Source organism: Lynx canadensis, chromosome C1, assembly GCF_007474595.2.
Source record: "Lynx canadensis isolate LIC74 chromosome C1, mLynCan4.pri.v2, whole genome shotgun sequence".
In the NCBI taxonomy this organism is placed as follows: domain Eukaryota; kingdom Metazoa; phylum Chordata; class Mammalia; order Carnivora; family Felidae; genus Lynx; species Lynx canadensis.
Window position 1 is genome coordinate 12,655,558 of NC_044310.1, and position 25,319 is coordinate 12,680,876.

Below are 25,319 nucleotides of genomic sequence, written 5' to 3' on the forward strand. Positions count from 1 at the left end.
AGGGTGAGCGGAGGCCAGGAAGGACAGACAAGGGAGAGACGCTCTTCCTCAGCAGGACAGAGCCCAGATAGGCATTTAACCTTCGCTTGCAGCCACAGAAGGATGGGCATAAGATTTCAGGGAGACCCCTAACGTCCCAGGATAAGAGCTCCAACTTTAGGACTTTCAGATTAGCTACCTAATTAGATCTCCTGCTCAGACCAAGAAAACTTTCTGGTATCATTAGAGAAAGCTGGAACCCAGCCCCGGCCAAGATGAGAAGGGAAGGGGTTTTGAGACATCGCCTCCGTGAAAAACGCGGCTCCCGGCCCCTGAGAGACGCAACCACCCAGGAAGATGAAGGAACTGGGCCATTTCTCTCTGTAGTCGGAACCAGGAGGTGCCTGGCAAAATGGAAATTTCACATCCAACGAGAGTCTCTTCGCCATGGAAAATCTCAGTATCGATTCATCACTTACTGCCTCTCTAGTTCCAAAGATGGATTGTGTGGATATGTAAAATAAGTGTAACAAATAAAGGAAATACATTTAAAATGTACAAGAATTGGCCAATTTTGCAATATTTCACCTCAATTTTATATGCTGTCAAATATACTTGAAATACATGTGCGCTAAGCATGACAAATATATAGAAACTAAAGCTCTATTATTTTGCTGTAATGGGCCAGGGGAATAGCTTTGAAATAATATTCTTCTGTCTGCAATAAAGGCTTTTCTCTGAAGCTGTCTTAATGCTGTGAACAAAACCTAGCGCTCTCTCAAGGGCTTCTTCCTTTGAATTAGCGCCCCTTTCCGTGGCCTTCTACCACGATGAGTTTGGAAACCAGCTGGTGGGTGGGTGGGTACCTAGCCCATGATGCAGCGGGGCGCGGGGAGCGTGACCGCTGGCTCAGGCTGATAAGCGTGGAGAGGATGGGCGCGCGTGAGAATGCGCGCCGGGGGCCGCGGCGTCTGTGTGGCAGGCACACCGTGGCCAGTGCCCCCCCCCCCCACCGCCCCATGTGGCCTGTCTGTCGGGATCTCTCCTCGGGCAGCCGTCCTCCGGAAAACTGGAGGCACCCTCGGTTTGAGAGGTTGGTGCAAGTGGTTGCATGACAAGGCAGAAGTAGGCTGGGGAGGAGTCGAAAGGCGCCAGGGATCAGTCTCTACAACGAAACGGGTTCAGAGCTGCACTCCGGCGTTCACTGGCTGTGAGCTTTTGGAAGGTCACATAACCTCTCTGAGACTCGCTCTCTTGGCTATAAAAAAGGGAGTGATATTTTCAGTCTTAGAGGATTGTTGTCCCCCCACCGCACATAGACGGTGCTCCCTAAAGTTGTACCGTGTGCTACCTGTGCTCCTGTACATGGCCACTCCGCATGATATAAACACCCTAGTGCATAGTAGGTAGGCAATGGGTAATAACTATCATTATCACTGTGATTCTTAGTCCTAAGTACAACTACTTCTAGAATGTTGGACTTGGAAGGGGCCCGGGGGGGGGGCTGTTTTACACAGAGATTTAAAAAAGAGGACACTGGAATCAGACGGACCTAGATTCACATCCTTGCCTTGGCACTTCCTAGCTCAGTTATCCTGGGAAAGTTGTTTTTACCTCTGCTTCCGTTTCCTCTTCCATAAAATGGGCATAATAACGGCATCGGTTGCTCCAAGAATTAAGTCTGACAGTTCGAGTCTGAGCCTTCATGCTGGCCAGTGCCTGGCAAATGACAGATGTTCACAGTGTTAGTTTTCACAGGCAACTGGATAGACAGAACGGGAGGATGGCCACCATGAGGCTGAGAGCCGTTAGAAGCAACACACCAGATGTCCCCACAGCGATATGGATCAATCGCAAAGCCCAGTGCTGGGATGGAAATGCCATTTAAGTACATTGAAAATGCACGCATCTAAAACAACAATATGCATTTCACAAAAGACACATACAAACAGAAGGATGCACATAAAACACACCAGAAGGGTTGCCTGTGGGAGGAAAGAGAGGGAGTGGGGATTGAGGATAAGAGGGAATATGTCACTAGATAAGAATGGGATGACAAAGGGGCACCTGCGTGGCTCAGTCGGTTAAGCGTCCGACTTCGGCTCAGGTCATGATGTCACGGTTCGTGAGTTTGAGCCCCGCATTGGGCTCTGGGCTGAAGGCTCAGAGTCTGGAGCCTGCTTCGGATTCTGTGTCTCCCTCTCTCTCTGCCCCACCCCCACTCATGCTCTGTCTCTGTCTCTCTCAAAAATAAATAAACATTAAAAAAAAAAAGAATGGGATGACAAAGCCACAAGTCTTTATGAAGTCTCTGGACAGCGCTCTTTCCCATAGGAGTGAAGGATGGCTTCCGGCTGAGCCCCATCCAACGTCAGGGCTGGGAGGTAGCTCGGAATCTGTCCAGTTCCAGGGGAGCAGAGTGGGCAGCCTGGCCTGTGAAGCACGTGACCACAGAGAAGGGTGTCATGGTCAATGGGAGGTGTCTGGAAAGTTCTACTTTAAGTGTGCACCACCATGCACAAAGGGCATCGCACCTGCTGATTCCCTCATCTCCTGAGTTTGGAGGAAATCAGGAAAGCGGCCGTCCCACAGCTGGGCGAGCACAGCTGAAGGAGGGAATGGTGGGGGATGAAAGGCCTGGGAGGAGAGGCGTCTGAGCCAAGCTGGAAGTGGTTACAGCCCTGCTCTGCAGGGAGGGCTCAGAAAACCTGGAACAACATCAGGCTTGCCATCGAAGGTCGGCTGAGGGGCTTGAGCCCATTACGTTACAGACCAGGGGTCTTGTCTTACACTGACAAGGAGAAGCTAGGTTGTCCCCGGATGGGAGTGCCGGCATTTTGAGGGCTTGCCATCAACGGGACAAGGGAAGCAGAACTGAAAATTCAGGACTGCGGGGGGAGGGGGGTGTCGGACATAGAGAAGTTAATGGATTCCGGTTGAAAAGAAACAAACGAATGTACGTTATATGCGATGCCTGCTACCTAACTTGGTAGACTTTTTCAACTTTTCAATGAGCCGCTCTGGGGATATGTCGCTCAGAACCATTGCTATCATTTGGTCAACTTTCTCTCCACCTGTTCCTCTTTCTTCTACCCCTGCTCTTCCTTCTCTCCTCACCCCTGTCCCCCATCTTGCTCCTCTTTGCCCTTCTCCCCTCCTCAGCCCAGAGACGCCACTCTGTGGGCCAGCCCCAACCTCAGTCCCCGCAGATGCTCTCCAAGTGGGAAAAAATTCAAGTTGCTCAAAGCATTCACCTGCCTCAGCTGTCCACCAGCCTCATACCTTCCTAGGGGACAAGGGGCCCTTGGAACCACCAATGAGACAGGCGGGATTCTTGCACCCCAAGAGGGAAGGGTCAGGTCCTGGAGGTGTGGGTACACACATGTATTCTTGCATTCCTACGGAGTCATGAATGCACAGAGAAACACACACCCGCATGGACACCCAAACACACAAATGCTTGCCTTAGCACCATGAGCACAAAAACGCAGATCCATACGTAATATGACCCAAAACATAGGTGCGCACCCAGACATGCAGGCATGCGCGGGCCCACAGGTAGAGAGGCAGCCGTATATGCATCCGCGCATAAGATGCAAATGGAAAGAAATAGACACCTGTGGGCCGCCAGGCACACACACAGGGGCAGCGGGAAGTGGGAGAGGAAAGCCCACCTCCCGACACCCCACCTCACACTCAGGTATGCAAACTAAGAGGCACACACTCCGAGAGCACCACACAGGTGCTCAGCCAGCAGCCCTCTCCTCTCCCCAGCCCTGCTCCTCCCCTGCTGGCGTGTGGGGGGCATGTCAGCAGTGAGTTGAGGCTGCAAGAGGCAGAGACACGCGTGGGACCCCGCGGAGGCTGCAGTGGACCGTGTGAACTCTATCGCTGCCCCCGGGGTCGGGTCGGCTGTCAGAGTGACTACCACAGTCATTCTAGCTCCTTCCCCATGCTGTGGTGGTGCAAGAATCCCACTGGGACGGGACGTCTGTGGGAGAGGTGTGGATGGGGGAAACACCACTACCCACACACTATCTGCACACACCAGCCCGGCTTCCCACGGGGAGCAGGTCAGAGACTGAGAGACCTGGGCTTCAGAGAAACCCTCGCAGGCTTCCTGGGCGCTGGACAGAGCACTTCCTTCAAGCACGAGCATCTGGGCACTTTCCCGTCTCTGTGAGGCTTTGGGGTGGGCCTGATAAGCCCGGGAGCTCACGCAGAGCAGGGAGGACCAGCCAGGCGCTCCGCACACAGGATCTCGTCGGGTCTCAGCACTTCTCTCCCTGCTGGACCACTGTCTCAGCTTCCTGCTCCCCTGCTCGCCTCTTTGCAAGAAGACATTCTCCGCCCATCAGTCAGAGCGATTCTGTTAACCTGTCAGCCTGTTCACGCCTCTTCTCTGCACAGAACCTCCCAACGGCTTTCGTTCCAAGCACCGCGAGGCTAAACCACACACGGCATCTAGGTGCCCTTGACCGTCTGGCCCCGCATTGCCCCCCCATCCTGCCTGCCCCCTGCCTTCCCCACATTGCTCCCTCCGCTCCAGCCACACCGGCCCCCCTGTTGTTGTTCAAACATGCCGGGCCTGCTCCTGCCTCAGAACCACGCTGATCCCTCCTCCCCTGGCGATGCTTCGGTTATCGATTAGTGGCATGACTGCCTTAAACGTCACCTCCGTGGAGCCTTCGTTGGACATCTGACCTAGGACTGCATCCTACCAAGGTTTCTGCTACCTGCTTCACTTTGCTCCGTAACATTTAACCGCTGTCTAGAAAACTATACCCTGTACTTATTTTTCTGGTCTATTCTTTGCCTCTCCACGATCACGTGAGCTCGTGAGAGCAGGGTCTGACTTGTTCTTCTTAATGCCTAGGGCAGGTGCTTGGCACGTAGTGTGTGCTCAACATATATTTACTGAACAAGCGGACCATCCTGGGGGGGGGTAGGTGTTTTCACCCCCATTTTACAGATGAGGAAACAGGACACCGATGCTGCTGCAATCTGTCCAGACGCACAAGGCTGGCAAGGGGAAGCCTGAGTTGGAATCCAGATTGATTTGGCTCACAAGCCAGGGCCTGGACTTACTCTTCCTGGCTGCCACCTGTAACTGTGCCACAGGTAACCGTGTGCCAGGGAAACTCCTCACCCATGGTTGTCAAACGGCATATCAAGGTCAACGCCGATCCCTAGGCTCGGCAAATGGTGCCTTGCAGAACGCACCTTGTGAAACGCAGCTCTGTGCTATTTCCCAAGACACCAAAGATCCAGGATGTCACTTGGCTAAACCCTCTCATGATGTTCCAGAAGTTATTATTTTTTTCACCTCTTTTCAAAACCTATCTGTCTACATGATGGTAGTGACAGGCTCCTCAACCCCCCCTTCTTAGGACCTGGCTATCTAGAGCCGGGGGTGAAGCGGAAATAACCTTGACTGAACTCCTGTTATACTTGAACACCGTGTTAGGAACATTGTCTGTGCTGGTGAGGCAGACACATGCTGTAGCTATATGCACGGGCTCTGTACTCAGTCAGCTGGCTTGGAGGTCTGGTTCTACCCCTTTTGCTATCTGTTTAATCTTGGATGGCTTAGTTACCTTCTCTGAGCTTCCATTCCCCTATCTGTGGAATGCCGGCTTTGTTGCAGATGATTGGCTCCCATATTTATTCCTTTCTTTTCCTTTTAGTAAAAGAACTGGTGGATTTGAGCTGGGCACGTGGTCAGCAGTAAAGACTACATTTCCCATACCCCTGTGTGGCTAAGTGTGGCCATGTGATTATGGCCTGACCAATAAGACGTAAGAGGAAGTGATGGGAACAACTTCCAGGTCATGCCCTTAAGAGAACAGGAAATAGCCTGCACTTCCCTTCCGGTCCCTGCTTGTTGGTCTTAACTGCTAGTGACTTTGGCTCCGGAGTGGGGCGCTGCGTGGCAAACTGAAGTGCTGGACCTTTAGCTTGTGGTCAGGGAGCAGGTGGTGAAGATGCCCGTGTCCCGGGATAGGAAGATGGCGGCCCCTCTTATCACATGGCAAAAATTCAATGTTGCCTGCCATTTTTCAAAAGCAGATCACCGGCCAATAGTGTTCATGACTCTAGCAGGTCTGTTCAAGCCTTCAGAGTGTAGCACGCATGGCTTACGTTTTCATGTTCAGCAGAGTCCTGTAAGAGGGACGATCTCAGGCTAGTTATAAACGATCTGGAAGAGGAAGTCTTAGCAGGTAGGAGAGGAGAAGACCGAAGCCCTAACCTTGTCTGGAGTGACTCAAGCCATCAAAGATGGAACATGGTAGCAGAGTCAGATCAGAGTGTGGCCTTGCTGTCCCAGCCTGCTGCCCCAGCGGGCCCCCGGGAGGCCTCCTGCCGGTAGGGAAGGGGGTATGGGCAAGACAAAGATGCTCGGACGTTAGGACAAGTTTCCAAACAGAAAAACTACACCTAGAAGAGTTCTTGCTCGTGGCTGCTTGTATGTGGAACTGACAAAGCAGACGGGAGGAAAGCCTACGCTATCCATTATAGAGCTATATTTCTCTGGGACAAATTGATCGCCCTAAGCAAGAGGCTGCTTTGGGCACAGGGCTTCCCATGTACCCAGGCACCTCTGGCCAAGCCCAGCTGTTCTTTTTCCATGTGGAGAAGTAGAAAACAAGAGAGGGACAGTGCCCAGCCAAAGACCGCACAGCTGCACGGTGGACGGATCCAGGAGCAATCACTCACATCAGGGGACCCACCACAGGGTTTCTACTTGTTATTGGCTCCTTTGTGCATCACTTCCACGACCAAGGGTAGTGAAAAGAAATGAAGTTGGTGAAAAGAGGGCAGAAAATTGAGGGATCATGAATCAAGCTGGTGGCACCGGCCCCTCTCCTGACTCCCACCTACTCTGCCTCCTTCCAGGGGGGATGGGCGATGTCCTGGCAAGGCAGGGAAAAGAGAACCCGGGTGTGAGCATCACACTGTCTGGGTCTGAATCCTGATCGTGCCATTTCCTACCTGTGGGAGCTAGAGCAGGTAATTTACTTCGGAGGACCCCCGTGTCCTCATCTGTGGCACCAATACCCACCTTGTGAAGTTGCTGTAAGGTTTAGATGAGGAAAGGTGCTTACCGTGGTACTTGGAACAGAGCAAGTGCTTGTGTTGAGGTGATTAATGTGAATTGCTAATATCTCCGTGGCTTTGTGCAATTGTTGGTTTCTTACTCATATTACAGCCTGATGGCACCTGGAGAGATAGTCCTCCACCTTCTAGGTACGCTGTCCAAGGTCCCCAAAGAGGGGAAGACAGATTGAGGATGTTCCCAAGGGCCGGGAAGTAACAGACATCTCCTCTGCCCAATCCTATTGGCCAGAAGTTGTCCATGGCACAACCACATTGCGGGGGGAGGGGAGGGGGGATACGCTGGGCAATGTGGTTCACCATGTGCCCAGGGGAGGACACAGCCTCTTGCCATACCTGGCCTGCAATACTGGTTTGGTCCCTTGTATGTTGTGTGATTCTCTACATGTTTTCAACCTTTCTGAGGCTCAGTTTCCTCATGGTAAATGGAACTAATGACACCAGTTTTATTATGAAGTTCACAGAAAGGAAAGGGATGTTCAAAGTGCTTGGTGTGTGGAGGCTGTTTGGGGAATGTTCTTTTCCTTCCTTTCTTTGCTGTCCAGGATTCCTCTTTCCCCCACCACCAACTTCCTTCCCATCCCACCCCTTCTGTCGTCCTCGCTCCTTCCTTCCCCTGCAGCGAGCAGGCGAAAGCTGGCAGGGCCCCTGGTCCACAGTCACTGAACCTACTCATTTTCAACCAAAGGGACAAAGTTCTGAAAGAAAGCCCTGGTGAGCGGAGGCGGTGGCACGGAGTGGGTGACTGGAACCGTGTCCCCTGCTCCCCAGCATAAATCTCTGGGAAAACCATTAGCAGGCCCTGCAGCCCAGAGACAAATTACGAGGCAGAGGATCAATGTTATTTTTTCCACAAGCTGAATTCATAACGGTTTATGGCAAAATCAATGCAAATCTTCATGAATAAAGTGAAGGCAGGTGCACATTGGAGAATAATGAGGGGGTTTGAGGTGCGGGAACCTCAGCCAATTGGCTTTGGGAGTGGGGTCCCAGGAGAAGTCACCTGCCTGCTGCCCCAGAGTTTGGTCCTGTGTGGTGCCGGGGGTCCCCTCCCAGACTGGGTGCAGTCTGTCTGCACACCCCGGGGGGGGAGGGGGCCCGACCGCGGGCGAGGAGTTAAGAAGAGATGATACTTTCGTAAGAATTTACCCTGGGCTTCATGCTCTGTATTCTTACCAGAGCCTCACCACCAGGCCACAGATCAACGCCAGGGCAACCCCCACTTCACAGCTCTGGAAACAGGCTCAAAGGGGTGAAGCAACTTGGCCCCTCATGGTGAGTAACTAGCAAAGTCTGGATTTCAGCCCAGACCCTCCCTATTCCAGAGGCCCTGCATTACTTTTTCAAACAAGCATGGCCCCTCTGCCCTGTGCTTCCCTGCCTCTTACCTCTGCACAAGCAGTGTCCTTGGTCTGAAGTGCCTGGCTTCTCTTTCCTGTACCCAAGAGAGAAACGCTCCTCACTGGCCCTCACCACCTGGCTGCAATTCTGCTGGGAAGGCTGGTCGTGTCCGTATGTCTTCAGTTGGCATCATCATGGCCTCTCAGGGGGATTTGTGTATATGTCCAGTGTGGACGCTGGGATATTATCTAGAGAGTGTTTGCCCTCCCAGCTCCCATTGGAGAGTTGAACTGTATCCTGTCTTACCATCATTCTTTCAATCCTTGCGTCTGCATGCTGGCACTGACATTCATCCTTCCATTCATCCAGCCATTTGCTCAGCCATCCATTTGTCCATCCATGCATCCATCCATCCACCCACCCATCCACCCATCTGCTTGTCCGTCCATCCATCCATCCATCCATCTATCCACCCATCCATGTATCCATCCACTTGTCCATCCATCCATCCGTCCATCCGTCCATCCACCCACCCATCCATCCATCTGCCTGTCTGTCCATCCATCCATCCATCCATCCATCCATCCATCCATCCAATCCATTCATCCACCCATCTGCTTCTCTGTCCATCCATCCATCCATCCATCCACCCATCCATCCATCCGCCTGTCCATCCATCCATCCATCCATCCACCCATCCATTTATCCTCCAGCCTTCCATCTGTTCTTTCCATCTTCTAGTGTTTTATGTGTGTATACTTTCAGTTTTGCAAGATGAAAAAAGTTCTGCAGATGGATGGAGATAGTGGTAGCACAACAATGTAAGTGTACTAAATGCCACTCACTGAACTGTACTCTTAAAAATGATTACAATGGTAAATTTCATGTTATTTATACTTTGCCACAATTGAAAATAAAGTAATTAATTTAGAAAATTATCAGATTTCCTGGGTGGGCTGCAGTATTCCTTATGCAGAACACCACTTCCTTCCCACTGGTTCTAATCCAAACTCTTGGTCAAACTCTACCTTACGTCTTGCCTCCCCCCATGCATTGCCAGCAGGTGACTCCAGCCCTCCCCAGCTCGCCTGCCTCCAGATTCACCAGGTGCTCACACTTTTCACCGAATCATCATAACAATGATGCCACATGCTGCCATTTGTCTCATTTAAAGATGAGGAACCTGAGTCCCAGGGAAGTTAAGTAACTTGCCTGAGCTTCCTCAGTTGTGGGCCAAGGGGGCAGGACACAGACCCCGCAGGGATGACACCCTGTCCTTAAAGCTACTCGGTGCTGCTTCCCACAAGCCGTGTTTGCTTAGGCATCGAGCTCACATAAGTCTTATCTCCCCAAGATCTCATGAGCTCCTAATGATGGGGAATGGAAATTCATGCTCATGTTACCCATTCCTGACCCAGTGTGGACGCGAAGTCGGGTCTCTAACTCAGGGCCAGGGCTTCAGTGACGGGCGGTTGCCTCCAGGGCAAAATTGGAAGGAGTGCCCCAAATCTCAGGAATCAAGGTAAGTTCCATTTTGTTTTAATTTTTTAATGTTTATTTATATTTGAGAGAGAGAGAGAGAGACAGAGTGCGAGAGGCAGAGGGGCACAGAGAGAGGGAGACCCAGAATCCGAAGCAGGCTCCAGGCTCTGAGCTGTTGGCACAGAGCCCGACGCGGGGCTCAAACCCACGAACTGTGAGATCATGACCTGAGCCGAAGTCGGACGCTCAACCGACTGAGCCACCCAGGCACCCCTAAGGTAAGTCCTAGTTTAACGCCATCTTAAAATATCAAATTTAATGCCAAAGAAATCTATGATGAACATATTATCAAAATTTAAATAAAGGCAAGATCCAACCCTGCGCGATCTTGCCTCATCGGCCTCATCTGTTTACCTTAATCCCAATCCTCTTCTAAGTACCTGGAGAGCTTGTTAAGATGCGCTGTGCTCTGGTGTGTTTTGGGGGCATCACTGACACCATTCGTTTAAATACGTAGCCATGCCCTTCTGTCCAACCCATTTGGCAGGAACTGCGTGCTGTGAGGCAGTCGAGCGAGGACCCTGGAGTCAATCTTGGCTTGCCAGCCTGTTTTCCGGGCCTTCATAGCTGTGTGACCTTGGGCAAATCGCTTAACCTTTCTGTGCCTCAATTTCCTCCCCTGTAAACGGCGTGTCTAACGGTGCTACCTCTGCAATGCAGCCCTGAAAATTAAATGAGATAAAGCGTGAGAAGAGCTCAGCACAGCAAGTGACCCTTAGCTAACTACAAAGGGCAAGCTCTAGTAAAAACGATTCAACTGATTCCTCCATCCAGGAAAAGAAAAGAAAATGTAACATGGGAATCCGTGTTCGCAGGCATCAAAAGCCATCAGCCTTTGGTTTTCCTTTTCTCATTTCCCCCATTGACATTTCTTGACCGCACCCGGCACGGGGGGATTGGCAGTTGTGGAAGTCTGAGCGGAGACCCGGAGACAGGCAGGAGGGGGAGACCGGAAAGTGATTCCCAGCTTCTCAGAGTGAGGCAGCTGACAGCTCCTGTTTCCCACTCCCTAGGCCTTGCATGTTTCTTCATTAACTTCAGTAGGAGGCGTCCCATGCTCTGTCCACATCACTACCACATGGCTATACCTGGAGGAGAAAGTGCCGGGGAAAATGAGCTGTTTTATCTCTGCATGCTGCCAAGGGTGTTTAGAGGGCCAGATGTCCGGCAGGCGGTGGGCATCACATCTGGAAGGCAGGTGGAAGGTTTTCAACCAGATGTGTCAAGTATTGTGGTGACCAGGGGACACGTGAGACCCCTGGCCATGGGGAATAGCATTGAGAGGGCCAAGGAAACTGCCCCCCCACCCTGGGTCCCTGCAAACCAAAGGTAGCTCCCATCTCCATCTCCTAGCCAAGAACTTGAGTGAGACTCTTGGCCCCTCACTGGCCCCTGAATGCCAGCCTCCTGAAGCCGAGGGCTCTGGCCGGGGTTTTCAGTCCGTGAAGCCACTGGCGAGGTATCTCCCGGAGGGGGCAAGGGGACAGAACCCAGACCCGTGGTGGCAGAAGGAAAGGGGAAGAGCGTGCTGGATCGTCTCCAGTTTGGGGGCGGGGGGAGGTGTTGGCCACCTGGCCATCAGCCCTCAAAAGACTCTTGGGAGGCAGAGAAGTGGCAGTGACCTTCCTCACGTACAGGTGGGGAAACTGAAGCTTGAAGAGGTTGAGGGATTGTGTTCAGCCACCCAGAAATATTGGGCGATGCCAGGCTGACTGCCTGGCCAGGATGACACAACTCTGCCTTCCAGAGACCTTCACCCGTCTCTCTCTTGTGGGGAGGAGGAGGAAGCAGAGGAAATGTCCATCGCCCAACTGTATGGGTGGGAGAGGACAAGGAATAGCCTCAGTTCTCTGCAACAGCCTGAAAATCATCCTCATGTGCAGTGAATCTGAGCATCCCAGGGCGGCAGGGCCAGAAGGGACACTATTGTTTCAGTTTAGTGCCTGCCCGTGTTCCAACCGGGAACACCAAGGCCGGAGACCGGAAGCAGCCTGCCAGGGACAGGTCGTTGTTTCCCAGAACAGCTAAGACTCTTACCCCAGTCTCTCAACCACAGCGACCAATACCCTGGGTTTCACTGGAGGAGGCCAGACCCCCCATAGCTCACTCCTCGGCCATCGCCATCGGCAATTTCCACCTCCCCGAGCTCCGGTTTCCCCACATGGATGAATGAAAGGACAAGTCCCCGCCCCATCTGACTCAAAGAGCAGTTAGGAATTCGGATAACAGTCAGCTATAAACATAAGGGTAAAGAGAGCTGAGGCATTCTGAGTTCCTACTGTGTGCACCAGGCCCTGGGCTGGTCCTTGACATACGAGGTCCCAATGACTGCCAGCATAACATTTCCTCTTCCTGGAATGGCTCCTGACTCCCCCTCTCCTTGCCCCTTCCCCCAATTTCTTCCTCTGGCTGACACGCCATCAGTACTGCAGTCTCAGCTAGAGGTCACCTCCTCCAGGAAGCTCGCTCTGATGACCAGAGTCCCATCTTTGTGTTCCCAGGGCAACCTGTTCCTCCTGGCGTAGCATTGGCCACACACAGAATGTGTCACCCGTTTTTAGCGACCGCATCCGCGGACAGCTCTGAGAGCTTAGACAAGATCTGTGTCTTTTTTGTTTGTGGCGGCCCCTCAGCGCCCCTCAAGGTATCTGATGCATAGTATGTATGTGATCTGTTTGATTTTACTGAGGAATCTGGGATTGTAGATCCGGGAAAACTGCAAACTTATAAAGGTCTTTTTTTTTTCTTCTTCTTCTTCAAAGAGGTGGGCGGAGGTGCTATGAGGTGTTGCAGTCCCACAGCCTACCTACAGAGGGCGACGGTGAACCCAAGGGACTGTGGGAGAGGCTGTTGGCATTTCAGACTGAAGGCTGGCCAGAGGTGTGATGGTCTGTGGGGACCAAGCGGGTCCATGGTCCCTGCATCGCACCACATGGTGATGGCATAGAGCCTGCTTCAGTGATTCCTGAGACCCACAAGGGTTAATTCCAGCAAAGGAACAGTTTCCCAGGGGTTTTAGCTTCTGGTCCGGGAGCCCCGCCCAGCTTGTGGTCAGGGGCGGGGTGATCAGTCACCGCTAGACCCTAGTTATTATCTTGGCTGCATTTTCTGCCTCTCTCTTTTCCTGTTGCCCAATTGGATTTAATTAGATATTGATAACAGTGGCAGGTGGAATGAGCCTCTGTGGTCCCGGGCTGGAAGGTAGAGGGGTAGCTGCAGAACAAAAGGAGGCCAGAGGAAGGGGACAGCTGGTGTCTCGGAACCTGGGCACGGGTGCTCCCGGGGGCACTTGTAATTCCTGCGTTTTCATCCGCCTTCCCCTCCGCATCGCTCCCTGCTTCCTCCCCCCAGCCTCTCTGCTCTCCTGCAGGATCCATAGCTCCCTCTCTCCAGCCTAATTGTTTCCTTCTCTACGCCCTGGGTGTCTTAATGCAGGTCTTTCCCTGAAGAAGGTGCGGCACTTTGGAATACTGTTCAGCAGACATTCTCGCCCCTCTCCTCCCGCACCACCCACCAATGTGGAGCTGGACCGTGTGGCAAAGTCGGCAGATGTGACCCGGGCAGAGGCCCTCACTATGCATGCATCAGCGGCGTGATTTCTTGTGTTCTTGTGACCTGACGTGAGCAGACGATGCCCAGGGTGGGTCATTGCCCCCATCGGGGCGGGCCCCAGAATGACCACCCAGGAGTCAGATGTGAACTCAAACCGCAGCCAGAGTGGAGAAGCCCAGCCGGGTGCAGCCTAGACCAGCCCAGTCTCAGCCACGCCGAGCCCCATGAGCATGAGGATACGTGCTCTGATTGCCGGTCACGGGGAGGCTGTGCTATTTGTTACACCACGTTATCCCTGTCAGAGCCTGGCTAGTACAGGGGGTGGGTGTGGCCTCAGTGAATGACACAGCAAAACAGATTATTCTAGACTAGGAGACGGGAGGCCTGGGCTCTCACCCAAAAATTTCTTTCTTTTTTTAAAACGTTTATTTATTTTTGAGACAGAGAGAGACAGAGCATGAACGGGGGAGGGTCAGAGAGAGAGGCAGACACAGAATCCGAAGCAGGCTCCAGGCTCCGAGCTGTCAGCACAGAGCCCGACGCGGGGCTGGAACCCATGAACCGTGAGATCATGACCTGAGCTGAAGTCGGATGCTCAATCGACTGAGCCACCCAGGCGCCCCTCACCCAAAAATTTTTATTAACTCCCTTGCTGGCTTTGGAGAGGTGGGGAAGAAGCTAATACGGTTGATCATCCTCGGTGGGCCAGGTGCCGTGCTAAGAACTTCCCACGTGTTACTCTACGTTATCGCCACCATTTCGATCTTAATCTGAAGAGTAAGTACTCTGTGCCAGGTATTACGTTAAGTGTTTATAATGCAATTAGGATTGTGCTAAAAATGGCACCAATGCTTAAGCGATTAGTAACTTGAAAAAAGGCAGCCATTTGTTGAATGCATACCGTGGGGCAGGCTTGCATCAGGCTGTCTCAACGTACGGTCTCAATTCACCCTCAGTACAACGGCAAAGAATGGTCTGGCCTAAAACGTCGGTAGTGCTGAGTTAGGGACACCCTGGTTTGGCTGTCCGGGGAGCCTGGCAGCGAATGCAACTCGGATTTGTTTTGTCCCAACGCAACTATGTTAGTTTCCTGTGACGGCTGTAGCAAATTGCCACAAACGGGGCGGCTTAAAACCACAGACATTCATTTCCTCACAGTTCTGGAAGCCAGAAGTCCAAAATCAAGGCAGCGGCGAGAGCAGGCTCCCTCCGGAGGCTCCGGCAGAGATCCTCGCGTCCTCCAGCCCTCGTGCTGCCAGCGCTCCAGCCTCTGTGTCCGGCCTCCCACCGGCTTCTCTTGGTCTCAGTCCCCCTCTGCTCGTCTCTGAGGGTGCACCTGCCATCGGATTGAGGGCCCACACAGGTACTCCAGGATTATCTTCTGGTCTTAGGACTTCCTCACTTAATCCCGTCTTCAAGACCCTTTTTCCAAGTATGGTACCGTCACAGGTTTGGGGGGTTGGATGTGGACCATCTCCTGACCTATTATCTTCTTGAACAGAGACCCCCATCCTGCTCTTCCACAGGTATTATTTACGTTTTACCTTCACAGAGATCCTCCGAGGAGTACATTTTACCCCGGTTTACTCAGGAGGCCCTGAGGCTCATAGAGGTTGTGTAACTCTCTGGAAAGAATCAGCACAAGCGTCAGGATTTGCTCTCTGGGTTTAAAGCTCTCGCTCTCACCCGTCGGCTTGCTCCCTGAACCCCAGCCATCCGTCTGGGCTCAGAGATGCCCACACTCCGAGGAGCGCCCAGAGATGCCCCCCTGGACCAGCTGCAGTGGGTGGTTAGTGGGCATCCTTTCTGGGCAACATGAATCATCAGCAACCTTTTCAGGGTAATAACGGGATACCGGGAGGAGAAAGCCCCAAGATCAGCAGCCACCTCTGGAGAGGGAGAATGAGCGGCCTTGTCCTGGGGACTTGCCTATGACAGTCAGGGGCAGGCCAAGCCTGGCCTTTCCATCACTGCTGCTCCGGGGAGCCCCTCCCCCCCTCCCCCAGCCACCTGCCTCCCTCACTAGCCCCTCAGGGGATACTGTGCCGGGTGACCTGTGCGCCAGCATGCTGCGAGGATGGGAACAGAATGACGACAAGAAGGGGCTTGTCTGACCCTGTTTGATGCGGTGGATGGAGTCGGTTAAGGGCACAGGCGTGAGACCCGTCCATCCTTAGCAGTGGAAGTCCCACCATATGCCACAGAGAAGAATGGGAGCCACTCATTTAACAACCTCAGTAAAACCCCTTTCCCCCTCCTTTTGTAATTGTTTTATTGACTCATAATTTACACACAAGGAACTGTGTATCTTTCAAGTGAGACTCTGGTTATATTCTGATGCATGCATACATCTGTAAAGCCGTCGCCACAATCAAGATAATGAATATAATATATACATCACTCTCCAGAAGTCTCCCTGTGCCTCTGTGTCATCAATTTCCTCGTCCTCACTCGCCCTGCCATTTCCAGGCAATCACCGATCTGCCCTCCACCACCATGGATTTGTTTGCATTTTCTAGAGCATAAACTGTACAGGAGGGACTGTTTCCTGTATGGCTCCTCCCACTCAGCATGGTCATTGGGCGATTCGACCGTGACTTATCATGTATCCGCGGTTCGTTCTTTGCACCGATGGCTAGCATTCCACCTCGTGGCTGTTTTGCGGTTTGTCTATCCATTCACCTGTGGACGGAGCTCTTCTGGTTTCGGACAGTTGTGAACAAAAGGTGTTCCGCACATGTGCATAAGAGTCCTCGTATGGACGCGTGCTTTCTTTGCTCTTGGAAGGGTGGATCGTATGGTGGGTGTGTGCTTGCTTTCAGAAACCAGCAAACGCTTCTGAAGCGTGTGAACCAACGTCACGTTCCCACCGGCCGTGCGCGCGATTTCCTGTTGCCCCACGTCCTCACGGAGCTCGGTATGGCCAGTCTCGTTCTCGGCCAAGCTAACAAGTCGGTTGGCATCTCTGAGCCTTTAATTGGCGTGCCCCGTGTCTGGTAACGTTGAGCATCTCCCTGTGTGCCTTTTGCCGTCCCTACGTCTTCTTGGGTGAGACGTCTGCTCACATCCTTTGCCCCTTTTTAATTGGGCTGTTTATCTTCTTCCCATTGCGTTTTGAGAATCCTTCACATATTCCAGATATGTCTTTTAGCAGATGTACGATCTGTGGATATTTTTTTTTCCTCTCAGCCTTTGTTTTGCCTTTTCATCCCCATTAACTGTGCATACCTCTCAAAGAGCAGACCGTGTTATTGATGTTGTATCTGAGACATCTTGGCCTGGCCCGGAGTCCGGAAAATCTTCATCGGCCCCGAGCTGGGGCACCTGTGGGGCCAGCCACATGTGCCTCTCACTTCTCAGGGATCCAAGTCCTTCTCTGTCTGGTGCCCAGTGCCTTAAAAACCATTGTTTAGTGCATTCAGTCTGTTTTTTGCTGCTGTTTGGGCAGAAGGCTACATCTGATCCCTGCTACCCCATCCTGACCTGAAGCCCTGCTGGACTTTTAAGGCAGACACGATTTTGTTCATAACGTCACCCATTTCTTGCTTGAGGACGGGTAGAACCAGGATGGAAGCCGAGGGCTGCCCGAGTCCAAAGCCTGGGGCCACGGACCTGGGGCTCAGACTTCTGGGACCAGAACCGGTTCCATTCCCACTTGCTGCCGGAAATTCCAGAGTCGGGGACACGTCTAGGATCTGGGGTTGGTCAGGCAGCAGGCTCTCACTTAGCATCACGACTCCAAAATAACCTCTCTGAGCTCTAGCTGTCTAATCTGCTGTCTAATCTGTCCAAAACGTTCATTCTGACTTGACTTGCTCTGTAAAGGGTGCCATAAAATGCAATCACAGAACCGTAGGCTTTCCAGGACCCTGTAGGTGATCGAGCCCAACCTTCCATTCAAAACCACTTCCACGGCAGGATTAGAAATCTACAAAGAGCTCGCCGCCACTTACCCTTCCTGTGTCCATTGCAGACATCACTAATCAATGGTGGAACTGCTTCCTGCTCAGCTAGACTTCACTCCCAGATCCAATGGTCTTTTAATCCAGTGTGCAAAGCGCCCACCGCCAGTTGATTGGATTGGCACATGGAACGAAGCCCGTTCACACCCCAGAGCTCCCAAGCACTCTGGTCAGATGGCCCCCCCTGGCCAATGCAAATGCACCCCTCGTTTGCCCAAGCCCTTTACTACCTCCAAAGGTAGTCAGTTCCATCCCCATCCAGCTGTAAAGTCCACGCGTGACAAACGAATCCACTGTCCAGTCGGCACGATTCCTTTACCTTAAGCCGTGTGTGCTGGGGACTCAGAGACCAGACATCACACCTTCTAGAAAAACTGAAGTCCTTCAGATACGACGTGAGGATGACGGCCACGTCCCCTGTTCACCTGAGGAGGTATGTCCAGTTCCAGCCACGTGACTGTGGCCCTTTACAGCCCACTTTCCCTTATTTTCAGACACTTTCGTTTGCCAGCATCCTCCCTTTCAAAACGAGTTTGAAAAACACCCGGGGTTGGATCTGATGACCGCGCAGAAGAGGAAAAGTCTTGGTCTCAACATTGTACGTTTGTTAACATAGGTGAGGACCTTGATAGCTTTTATTTTATTTTATTTTTTTATTTTTTAACGTTTATTTATTATTGAGAGACAGAGAGACACAGAGTGTGAGCGGGGGAGGGGTAGAGACAGGGGGAGACATAGAATCAGAAGCAGGTTCCAGGCTCTGAGCTGCTGGCACAGAGCCCGATGTGGGGCTCGAACCCACGAGCCGTGAGATTGTGACCCGAGCCGAAGTCGGTCGCTTAACCGACTGAGCCCCCCAGGCGCCCGCCTTGATGGCTTTTAAAGCGATGCTCATGCTTCGCTCATGCGAGAAAATGTGAGCTCGTTGTCATGTGAACAGAGTGAGGTCAGATGTCCCGGTTCCGATCGCTGCATATCTGTGAACACAGAGCAGCCCCTGATAACCTCTCTGTCACATCTCGTCAGTGCAGCCTGCGACTGTTTGCAAAGGATCTCTGTCCCCAGGCCACCGCGGTGCCTGGGGCGTGCTGGGTATCGGTAATAGGAACATTAGCTAGCATGGCTCTTAGTGCGTGCTTGATAGTTCTAAGCGTGTTATGTGTTCTGGCTGATTGAATCTTCACAACAGCCCTGGGAGGCTGACACTATTTGGTCCCGGTTTTACAGAGAAGGAAACGGATCCAGAGAGGTTAAATGAGCTAGTACGTGGCTGAGCTGGGGTTTGAACCCAGCTCTGCAGTGTGTGTCCCTAATCACTACATGACTCTGCTCTGTGGGGCCTGAACTTTATATAAATGCCTGTTGCATGGCTAGTCCTGCTTTCGCACACAGTTCTCAGGGAAGGCTTCCTGGAAGTGGCAGGAGAAAGTGAGACACGGGGGCTGGCCTCCCTGCCGGTCCAGGCCTGTGTCCCCCTGTCCCACCGGAACGGGAACCCTCAACTGGGCAAAGACAGAAAGAGAGTGTCACCCTCTGGTCTGATGGTTTCTCTGTGCAAGTTCCTCTTATCCTGCAAGCTGCAAACAGGCGAGGGCAGGTCGACATCCAAATGTGATTTTACCCAGAGCCCAGCACACCTCTCCCCTGCACCTGGACGGCCATGGCCTCTGACCTGTAACCCAGAGCTCCACTCTGAGATGAGTCACAAGACCGAGGGCACAAAGGGACAGCCCAGTTTGAGATGACGACTCAGGGCCTCCGCCAGCCAAGCCGCCCGCCCTCTCCCTCCCAGGGAGTCCTCGGGCCCTTGTTTGGGTGGACAGTGAGCCAGCCAGCGCACTTCCTCTCCCTGCTCGCTGACGTCAGTTCTGTTCCAGGCCCACGGCCCCACTGGGCCAGTGAGAGGCAGGCCTGGGACTGTGATAGAAACTATTCTTTTCTATGGACTCGAACCCAGGAGGAGGTGAACTTGAGCCTTCACAAGAAGGACCTGCTTGTCTGTAGAAAACGCAAGAGTAGGAAACAGCCGAGAGGCCGTGCCGAGCCCCAAATCCAACCACGCCGGACCCCTCTGCTGTCCCAGCCTGTCGACCTCCCGGGTTTCTTCGGCTGGGTGGGTTGGCTTTTCTGCCACAGTCCATCAAGAGAGCTCTGACAAGGGGGGGGGCTGTGACCCCAGCTCCGGTGGGTGATGCCAGCTCCAGGCCCTCTCTGGCTGTGGTGTGCCGGCCGGGGGCCAGGGGCCATGAGGGGATTCGCCTCTGGCAGGAAATGCGAGCCCCAGCAACGCATCGGACGTGTTGGGGTCCAGTGATGAATCAGGCGTAGGCCTTGTCCCTGAGGAACTCACGGCCAGTGAGCAAAATCCATTGTTACATGTGCAGTTCATGTCCACGGTGTGAGGGGCACCCCCCCCATGGTGCCCGGGGGGGAGGGGCTCAGGGGACGGAGTAGGCCTCCCCCTGGAGTGTAGGGGTGGACCATGAAGGGCCCCCCCCCAGAGAGGGCGGTGCTTATGGCAACTCTTGAGGGAACTCGAGGCCCGCATCATCCTTCGCTCAAATCCCGGCCCCACCCCTGTGAGACAGGGCACACTCCTTAGCGTCTGTGCCTCAGTTTCCTTGTCTGTAAAATGGGCATCTACCCCATGGGTTTGTAGAGGACTACACGTCATAATTTAAGCGTAGTGATGAGCAGTGACTGGCCTAGAGTACATTTTCCGCAAACTCTCTATTATTGTTGCTGTATCCTTATCTCCCTGAGGACGGGAACACTCACGCACAGGGTAGGTGTGCAGGATTCAAGTCTGTGGAAGACAAGATGGGGCTCCGGATGGCGGGGCCAGCACGCGGAGGTGGGACAAGGCAGGGGGGGCCCCCCAGCGCCCCGCACGCACGGCTCGTCGGCAGCTGGTGTGCTCCGGTGGGGGGAGGGGCAGGAGATCAAGAGCTGAGGGTCCGTGTTGGGGTCCCATATAAAGACCTGGTGTGTTACTGTAAGCAGAATGCCACATCCTGTCTTCGGAAGGAGGATTTGCAGCCACATAACCCAGAAGTCACTTGTCGATTTGATCAAGTCAGTTAAGTTACCGGTCAACTCAGTGGCAAACTGCCCCCCCCACCACTGGGCCGAAAGTTTGGCTGAAGCCGGCGTGTGCCTGGTTGGAAGCACCCGCTGGGCTGGGCTGCATCTGGGCAAGGCCACCTGAGCAGGAGGGACCCAGGGGCCCAGCCTCCGTGGGGGATGACGGAAGACGACACCTGACCGTGTTGGCGTTTATTCCTGCTTTTTCTTGCTTGGAAAAGGGTGGTGGTTCCTGCTGTAAGCTCCTGAAACAGTGGGAGTAGTGATCCCTGCGAGGCCAGCACCCCTCCCCCCATGAAGCCTGACCAAAGGGGAAGGTCATCACCCGGCAGCACCCCGTTCCAGCCCCCAGTCCCCCAACCTCTGGGGTGACGTCGGGTTATGTTGGCCAGTGTGGACAAGGCTCCAACCTCAGGGAAAAGACCACCCGCTCCACCCACCTAAGCCCTACTCACCCGCCCTCTCACTGCCCCCCAGCTGCTCCCCGCCTCGCTCACCGAGGCCCCTTCCTCCCTCATTTGCCCAGGAATCCAGCCTCCTGATGGCTCATTTCCCCGCTCGTACACTCTGGTCTGTACGTTCGCAAACACTCCCCCGACACCTAGGCATCTCATTCCCTCCCAGTTCTAGAGGCTAGAAGTCCAAAATCAAAGTGTCCAGGACCGTGGTATCCTCTCCGAGGCTCCAGGTAGAATCCTTTCCCGGATCTTCCAAGCTTCGTGGTGGCCGACTGTCCATGGTGCTGAATGTCTCTGCTCTTTTGACACATGGCGTTTTTCCTGCGTCCTGTGTCCAATTTCCCTCTTCTTATAAGGACACCAACCACCCTAACGACGTTAACCTGATGACATTTGCAAAGACCCTGTTTCCAGTGAAGATCATCTTAACAGGGACTGGGGGCTTAGGACTTCAACATACCTTCTTGGGGGACACATACCAACCCAGCACGCCCAACACGTACCCGGCCTGGTGACTGGCATTGGAGGATGATACCTGTCACGTAGATGCTTCCCCCCTTCACCACAGCCCCACGGGGAAAACAGTGTCTCAGGGCTGCGCCCCCCGCTGAAAATCCCCAGGCTCCGGGCTTGCTGGGGACAGCAGCCCTGCCTCACCGGCCTCACCTCTCTGGACGCCACCCCCAGGTAGACCTCAGTGGCTCACCAGTTAACGGTGGAAAGAGCAGTGGGCAGAATAAATCTCACAGTGAAATTAATGTAGCTCAAGAAAAAAAAAAGTACATTTACTCATTTCAACTTCTTGTTGCCAGACTCATAAGTGAATAAATCCGAAATAAATGTAACCGGACAAAGCGAGAAGCCGTGAGAAACGCAATCCCATTGCCCTAAATGAAGACAAAGGCTCTGAGACAATATTAAATTCCATCCCCAAAGGCTCATTTCATTTCAGACCCAGATTTGCACAAAATCGAGTTTTCCTGCCAGCCAAGCCCCGCTCCTGCTCACATCCTCCTCCTCCCCCGCTCCCTCTCCCCCCCACTCTCCCCATCCCCTCGTCCCTTCCTGCCAGTGTTCTTGTCCCTGAAGTTTGCACGCTCTGTCTACTCAGGAGCCAGCTGGTCCCCAAACTCCCAGGACGCGGTGACTTCCTCAGCTCCGGATGGACAGCTTCGCGGGACTCCAGGGACCCGCAGCATCTGCTTGGGATCATTAGTCATCTGAATCCTCACCCAGCCCAGGTGGGGCAGAGGGCAGGCTGCGCTCACCTGTGTGTCTCCAAGGACCTTTAGGACCTGTGCGGTTGGGGGGGTCAGGTCTGCAGGCGGGAGGCCCTCTGGTACTGAGCCAAATGGTCAATCCAGGTCTGACGGGGATGGAGGCAGAGCTGTGGGCCGTCTTGCTCCGTTTCATGTCAACCCGATGACTACAGACCTCCTGCCCCCACAGCGTACAGACCTAGGGTGCGGACATCCCCGGGGAACAGGAGCATGGGCGTGGGGAATGCGGAGGAAGGAGCTGACAGACGTCCGTCACCAGGGTGAACGGTTACCTCTGGGGCAGAACTCTGCCAACATCAACAACTGTGTTACCGGCGCCCAGCTCTTCCCGCGTGGACCAGGGGGTTGATCTTGGCAATTATTGGTGGGGGCGGGTTTACTTTTTTTTTTTTTAAGTATTCTCGACACCCAACGTGGGGCTTGAACCCACAACCCTGAGATCAAGAGTCGTATGCTCCACTCACTGAGCCAGCCAGGTGCCCCTAGGTTTGCTTTTAACAATGGTAATAGTTGCCCTGACTTAGAAATTACTGGGTGCCCACTCCTCTCCATAAGCTTATCCTCCTACTCATTCAATAAGCCTGCTTTGAGTGCCTACTATTTGCTAGGTTCGCTTTTTAGTGCTGGAGACCACGGCCGGTTTGGGAAGCTTACATTCTAGAAGGGGGTCTCATATGCTATCTCTTTCTGCTATGTTCTAGCGGAAGGAGTTATATATATTATTGTCGACTATATATTTATACTCACGATACTACATCAATCTAATTATATTAAACTTTGTTACATGGTATAGAATTTATATGATGTTATGCTATATTGCACACCACGTATGACATCATACGACATCATGTATCACATAGTACGTATCCCATTTATTCTTCAGAACAACCCTGCCGGAAGGGAGGAGGGTCTCAGCATATCCGTGCTGTAGCTGAGACAACAAGGTTGCAGAGAGAAGGGATGGGCTGAGTGCCCACAGCTCAGTGAGCAAGTGGGCGATGCTCAAAGAGCTGGAGGGAGGAAGGTGGCTTTTGGAGCGGGACAGGCCTGGATCCGATCCCAAGAGGGAGCGCTCATAGGCTGCCAGCCTCTGTTTCCCTGCCGGGATGGCCGGGACCCTCCCCTGGGATGATGTGGTTGCTCAGCTCCTGGCTCAGCCCCCGCCCAGGTAGGGGCCAGCCTTCCCCATGGCGGTGACTGTGGGCAGTACGTGGCCCGGACCACAGAGTGGCTCAGTGGCAGGCCCCAGGCGTCCGCTCCCCTGTGGTGTCCCCTAGCGTGAAAGACTGAGCGGGACTCAACAAGCACTGCCCCGCCCCCCCCATCACTTCCCCTCCAACCCGAAGTGAGGCAGGCAGCCCCTCCAGTTCATTGGCTGTCACTTGCCCCCTGACGAGCAGCAGGTGTGAGGGTTAAGAGGACAGACTTGGGGCCCAGGCTGCTGCGTTCCAATCCTGGTTCTGCCCCCTGCTCACGGGGCGAACCAGGGCGAACCGGGGCAAATGACATACCCCCGTCACACCCCAGTTTCCTTAAGTGCCCTATGAGGATTTTCCCTTGTGTGACTGGAGGGAGGACCGGGGATGGATCAAGGCCCAGGACGGAGGGTGTCCCGTGGATGGTCAGCACCTGGTGAGAAGGTGGGCTGGTGCCCGACCAAGACGGGACACAGATCCCCCGCCATGGGGAATTTCCAAGGAGTCTCGAAAGGGAAGCTCCGGGGGGGCTGGCGACTTTTGTCAACGAAGTCAGGAGTCAGGAAAACGTTAGTCTGGGAAACATAGTCCTCCACCCAGCGCTCTGGGAGCAGAGAGCCCAGGAAGCCCACCCTTGACCCTGACCCCCTCTTGCCTCCAAAGGCCCCAGTGGCTCATGTGTATGAAGCAGGTACCTACGGGGTACAGTTTCCGGGACCACCACTCTAACCACCCGTTCCTGGCTCTGTGGGGGAATACCTTAAGTCAGACTTACTTTCCTTTTTGTTTTTTTAACAACTCCTTGGGTTTTAGTATATTCACAGAGTTGAGAAACTATCACCATGACAAGATTTAGGACGTTTCATCTTTCCAAAAAGAGTTTCCGCCCCATTTAACCATCACCCCTCCCCTCCCCTCCACCTCCCCAGCCCCGACAACCATTAATCTGTTTTGTGTCTCTGTACAGTGGCCTGATCTAGACATTTTGTCCAAAGGGAATCATACAACACGTGGTCTTCTGTGACTGGCTTCTCCGGCTTTATTTATGGACCAGATGGGAAAGTGAGGCCCAAAGAGGGCGGAGGTCACTTCTCTACGGCTGGGAGCAGAACTAGAACGGGTAACTCCTAATGCCCACTGTGACCCTCTTTTCCTCATCTGCCTCTCCCCACCCCCCCACCCCACCCCCAGGAAGTGTGTGCCAGGAACAACTTAAAGGTATGATCCCTGAGAAATAAGGACTCCCCTTTTGAGGGCAGTAGGTAAGTAGGTGTGTTCATTCATTCATGCATGCATTCATTCACCAGCAAATATTTGTTGGATACCAATATCCTGCCGGGTCCAAGTCCGGGCAGTGGAGAGACAGAAGGGAAGGACATAGAGAAGCCCAGTGCTTGAGACTATAGACACGTAACCTGGAAACAGACATATAGAAAAGGAGCGTCAGGTGCGGCCAGCGCTGTGGACACCGTAGAAGGGAAGTGAGAGAGAGTAGCTGGCCTGGGGGAGGGTTGCCACATCCTCCCGGGCGGGCTGCCACATCCTCCCGGGCGGGCGGAGAAGCCTCTGGGAGGAGGGGACGTTTGGTTCAGTGGGGTCAGCTGTGCAAACGTCTAGGGGGGAAGAGAATTCTAACAGGAGGGAACAGAGTTTGGGAACTGAGCATGGAGAGGCGGGGCTGCAGAGAAGGCCAGGGTGGCTGGAGCGTCCTCATGGGGACAGTGGCGGGAAGTAAGGTTCACTTTCCCCCTGACCCTCCCAACACCACGTATCCGGTCACAGTGGCCGTTGCGTGTTTATGGCAGTGTC

At 53.5% G+C, this 25,319-nt stretch overlaps 1 long non-coding RNA gene across 2 annotated transcripts; it reads left to right on the forward strand.

The window, feature by feature from the left end:
- Window positions 1-14,694: 14,694 nt before the first annotated feature.
- Window positions 14,695-23,104, forward strand: LOC115521821. 2 transcript variants are annotated; one of them, XR_004343956.1, is made up of 3 exons: window positions 14,695-14,893; window positions 15,083-18,108; window positions 22,146-23,104. It is a non-coding gene; the product is annotated as an uncharacterized LOC115521821 (long non-coding RNA). The 2 variants fall into 2 exon arrangements; XR_004343955.1 differs by having other exon boundaries at window positions 14,695-18,108.
- The last annotated feature ends 2,215 nt before the right edge of the window (window positions 23,105-25,319 follow it).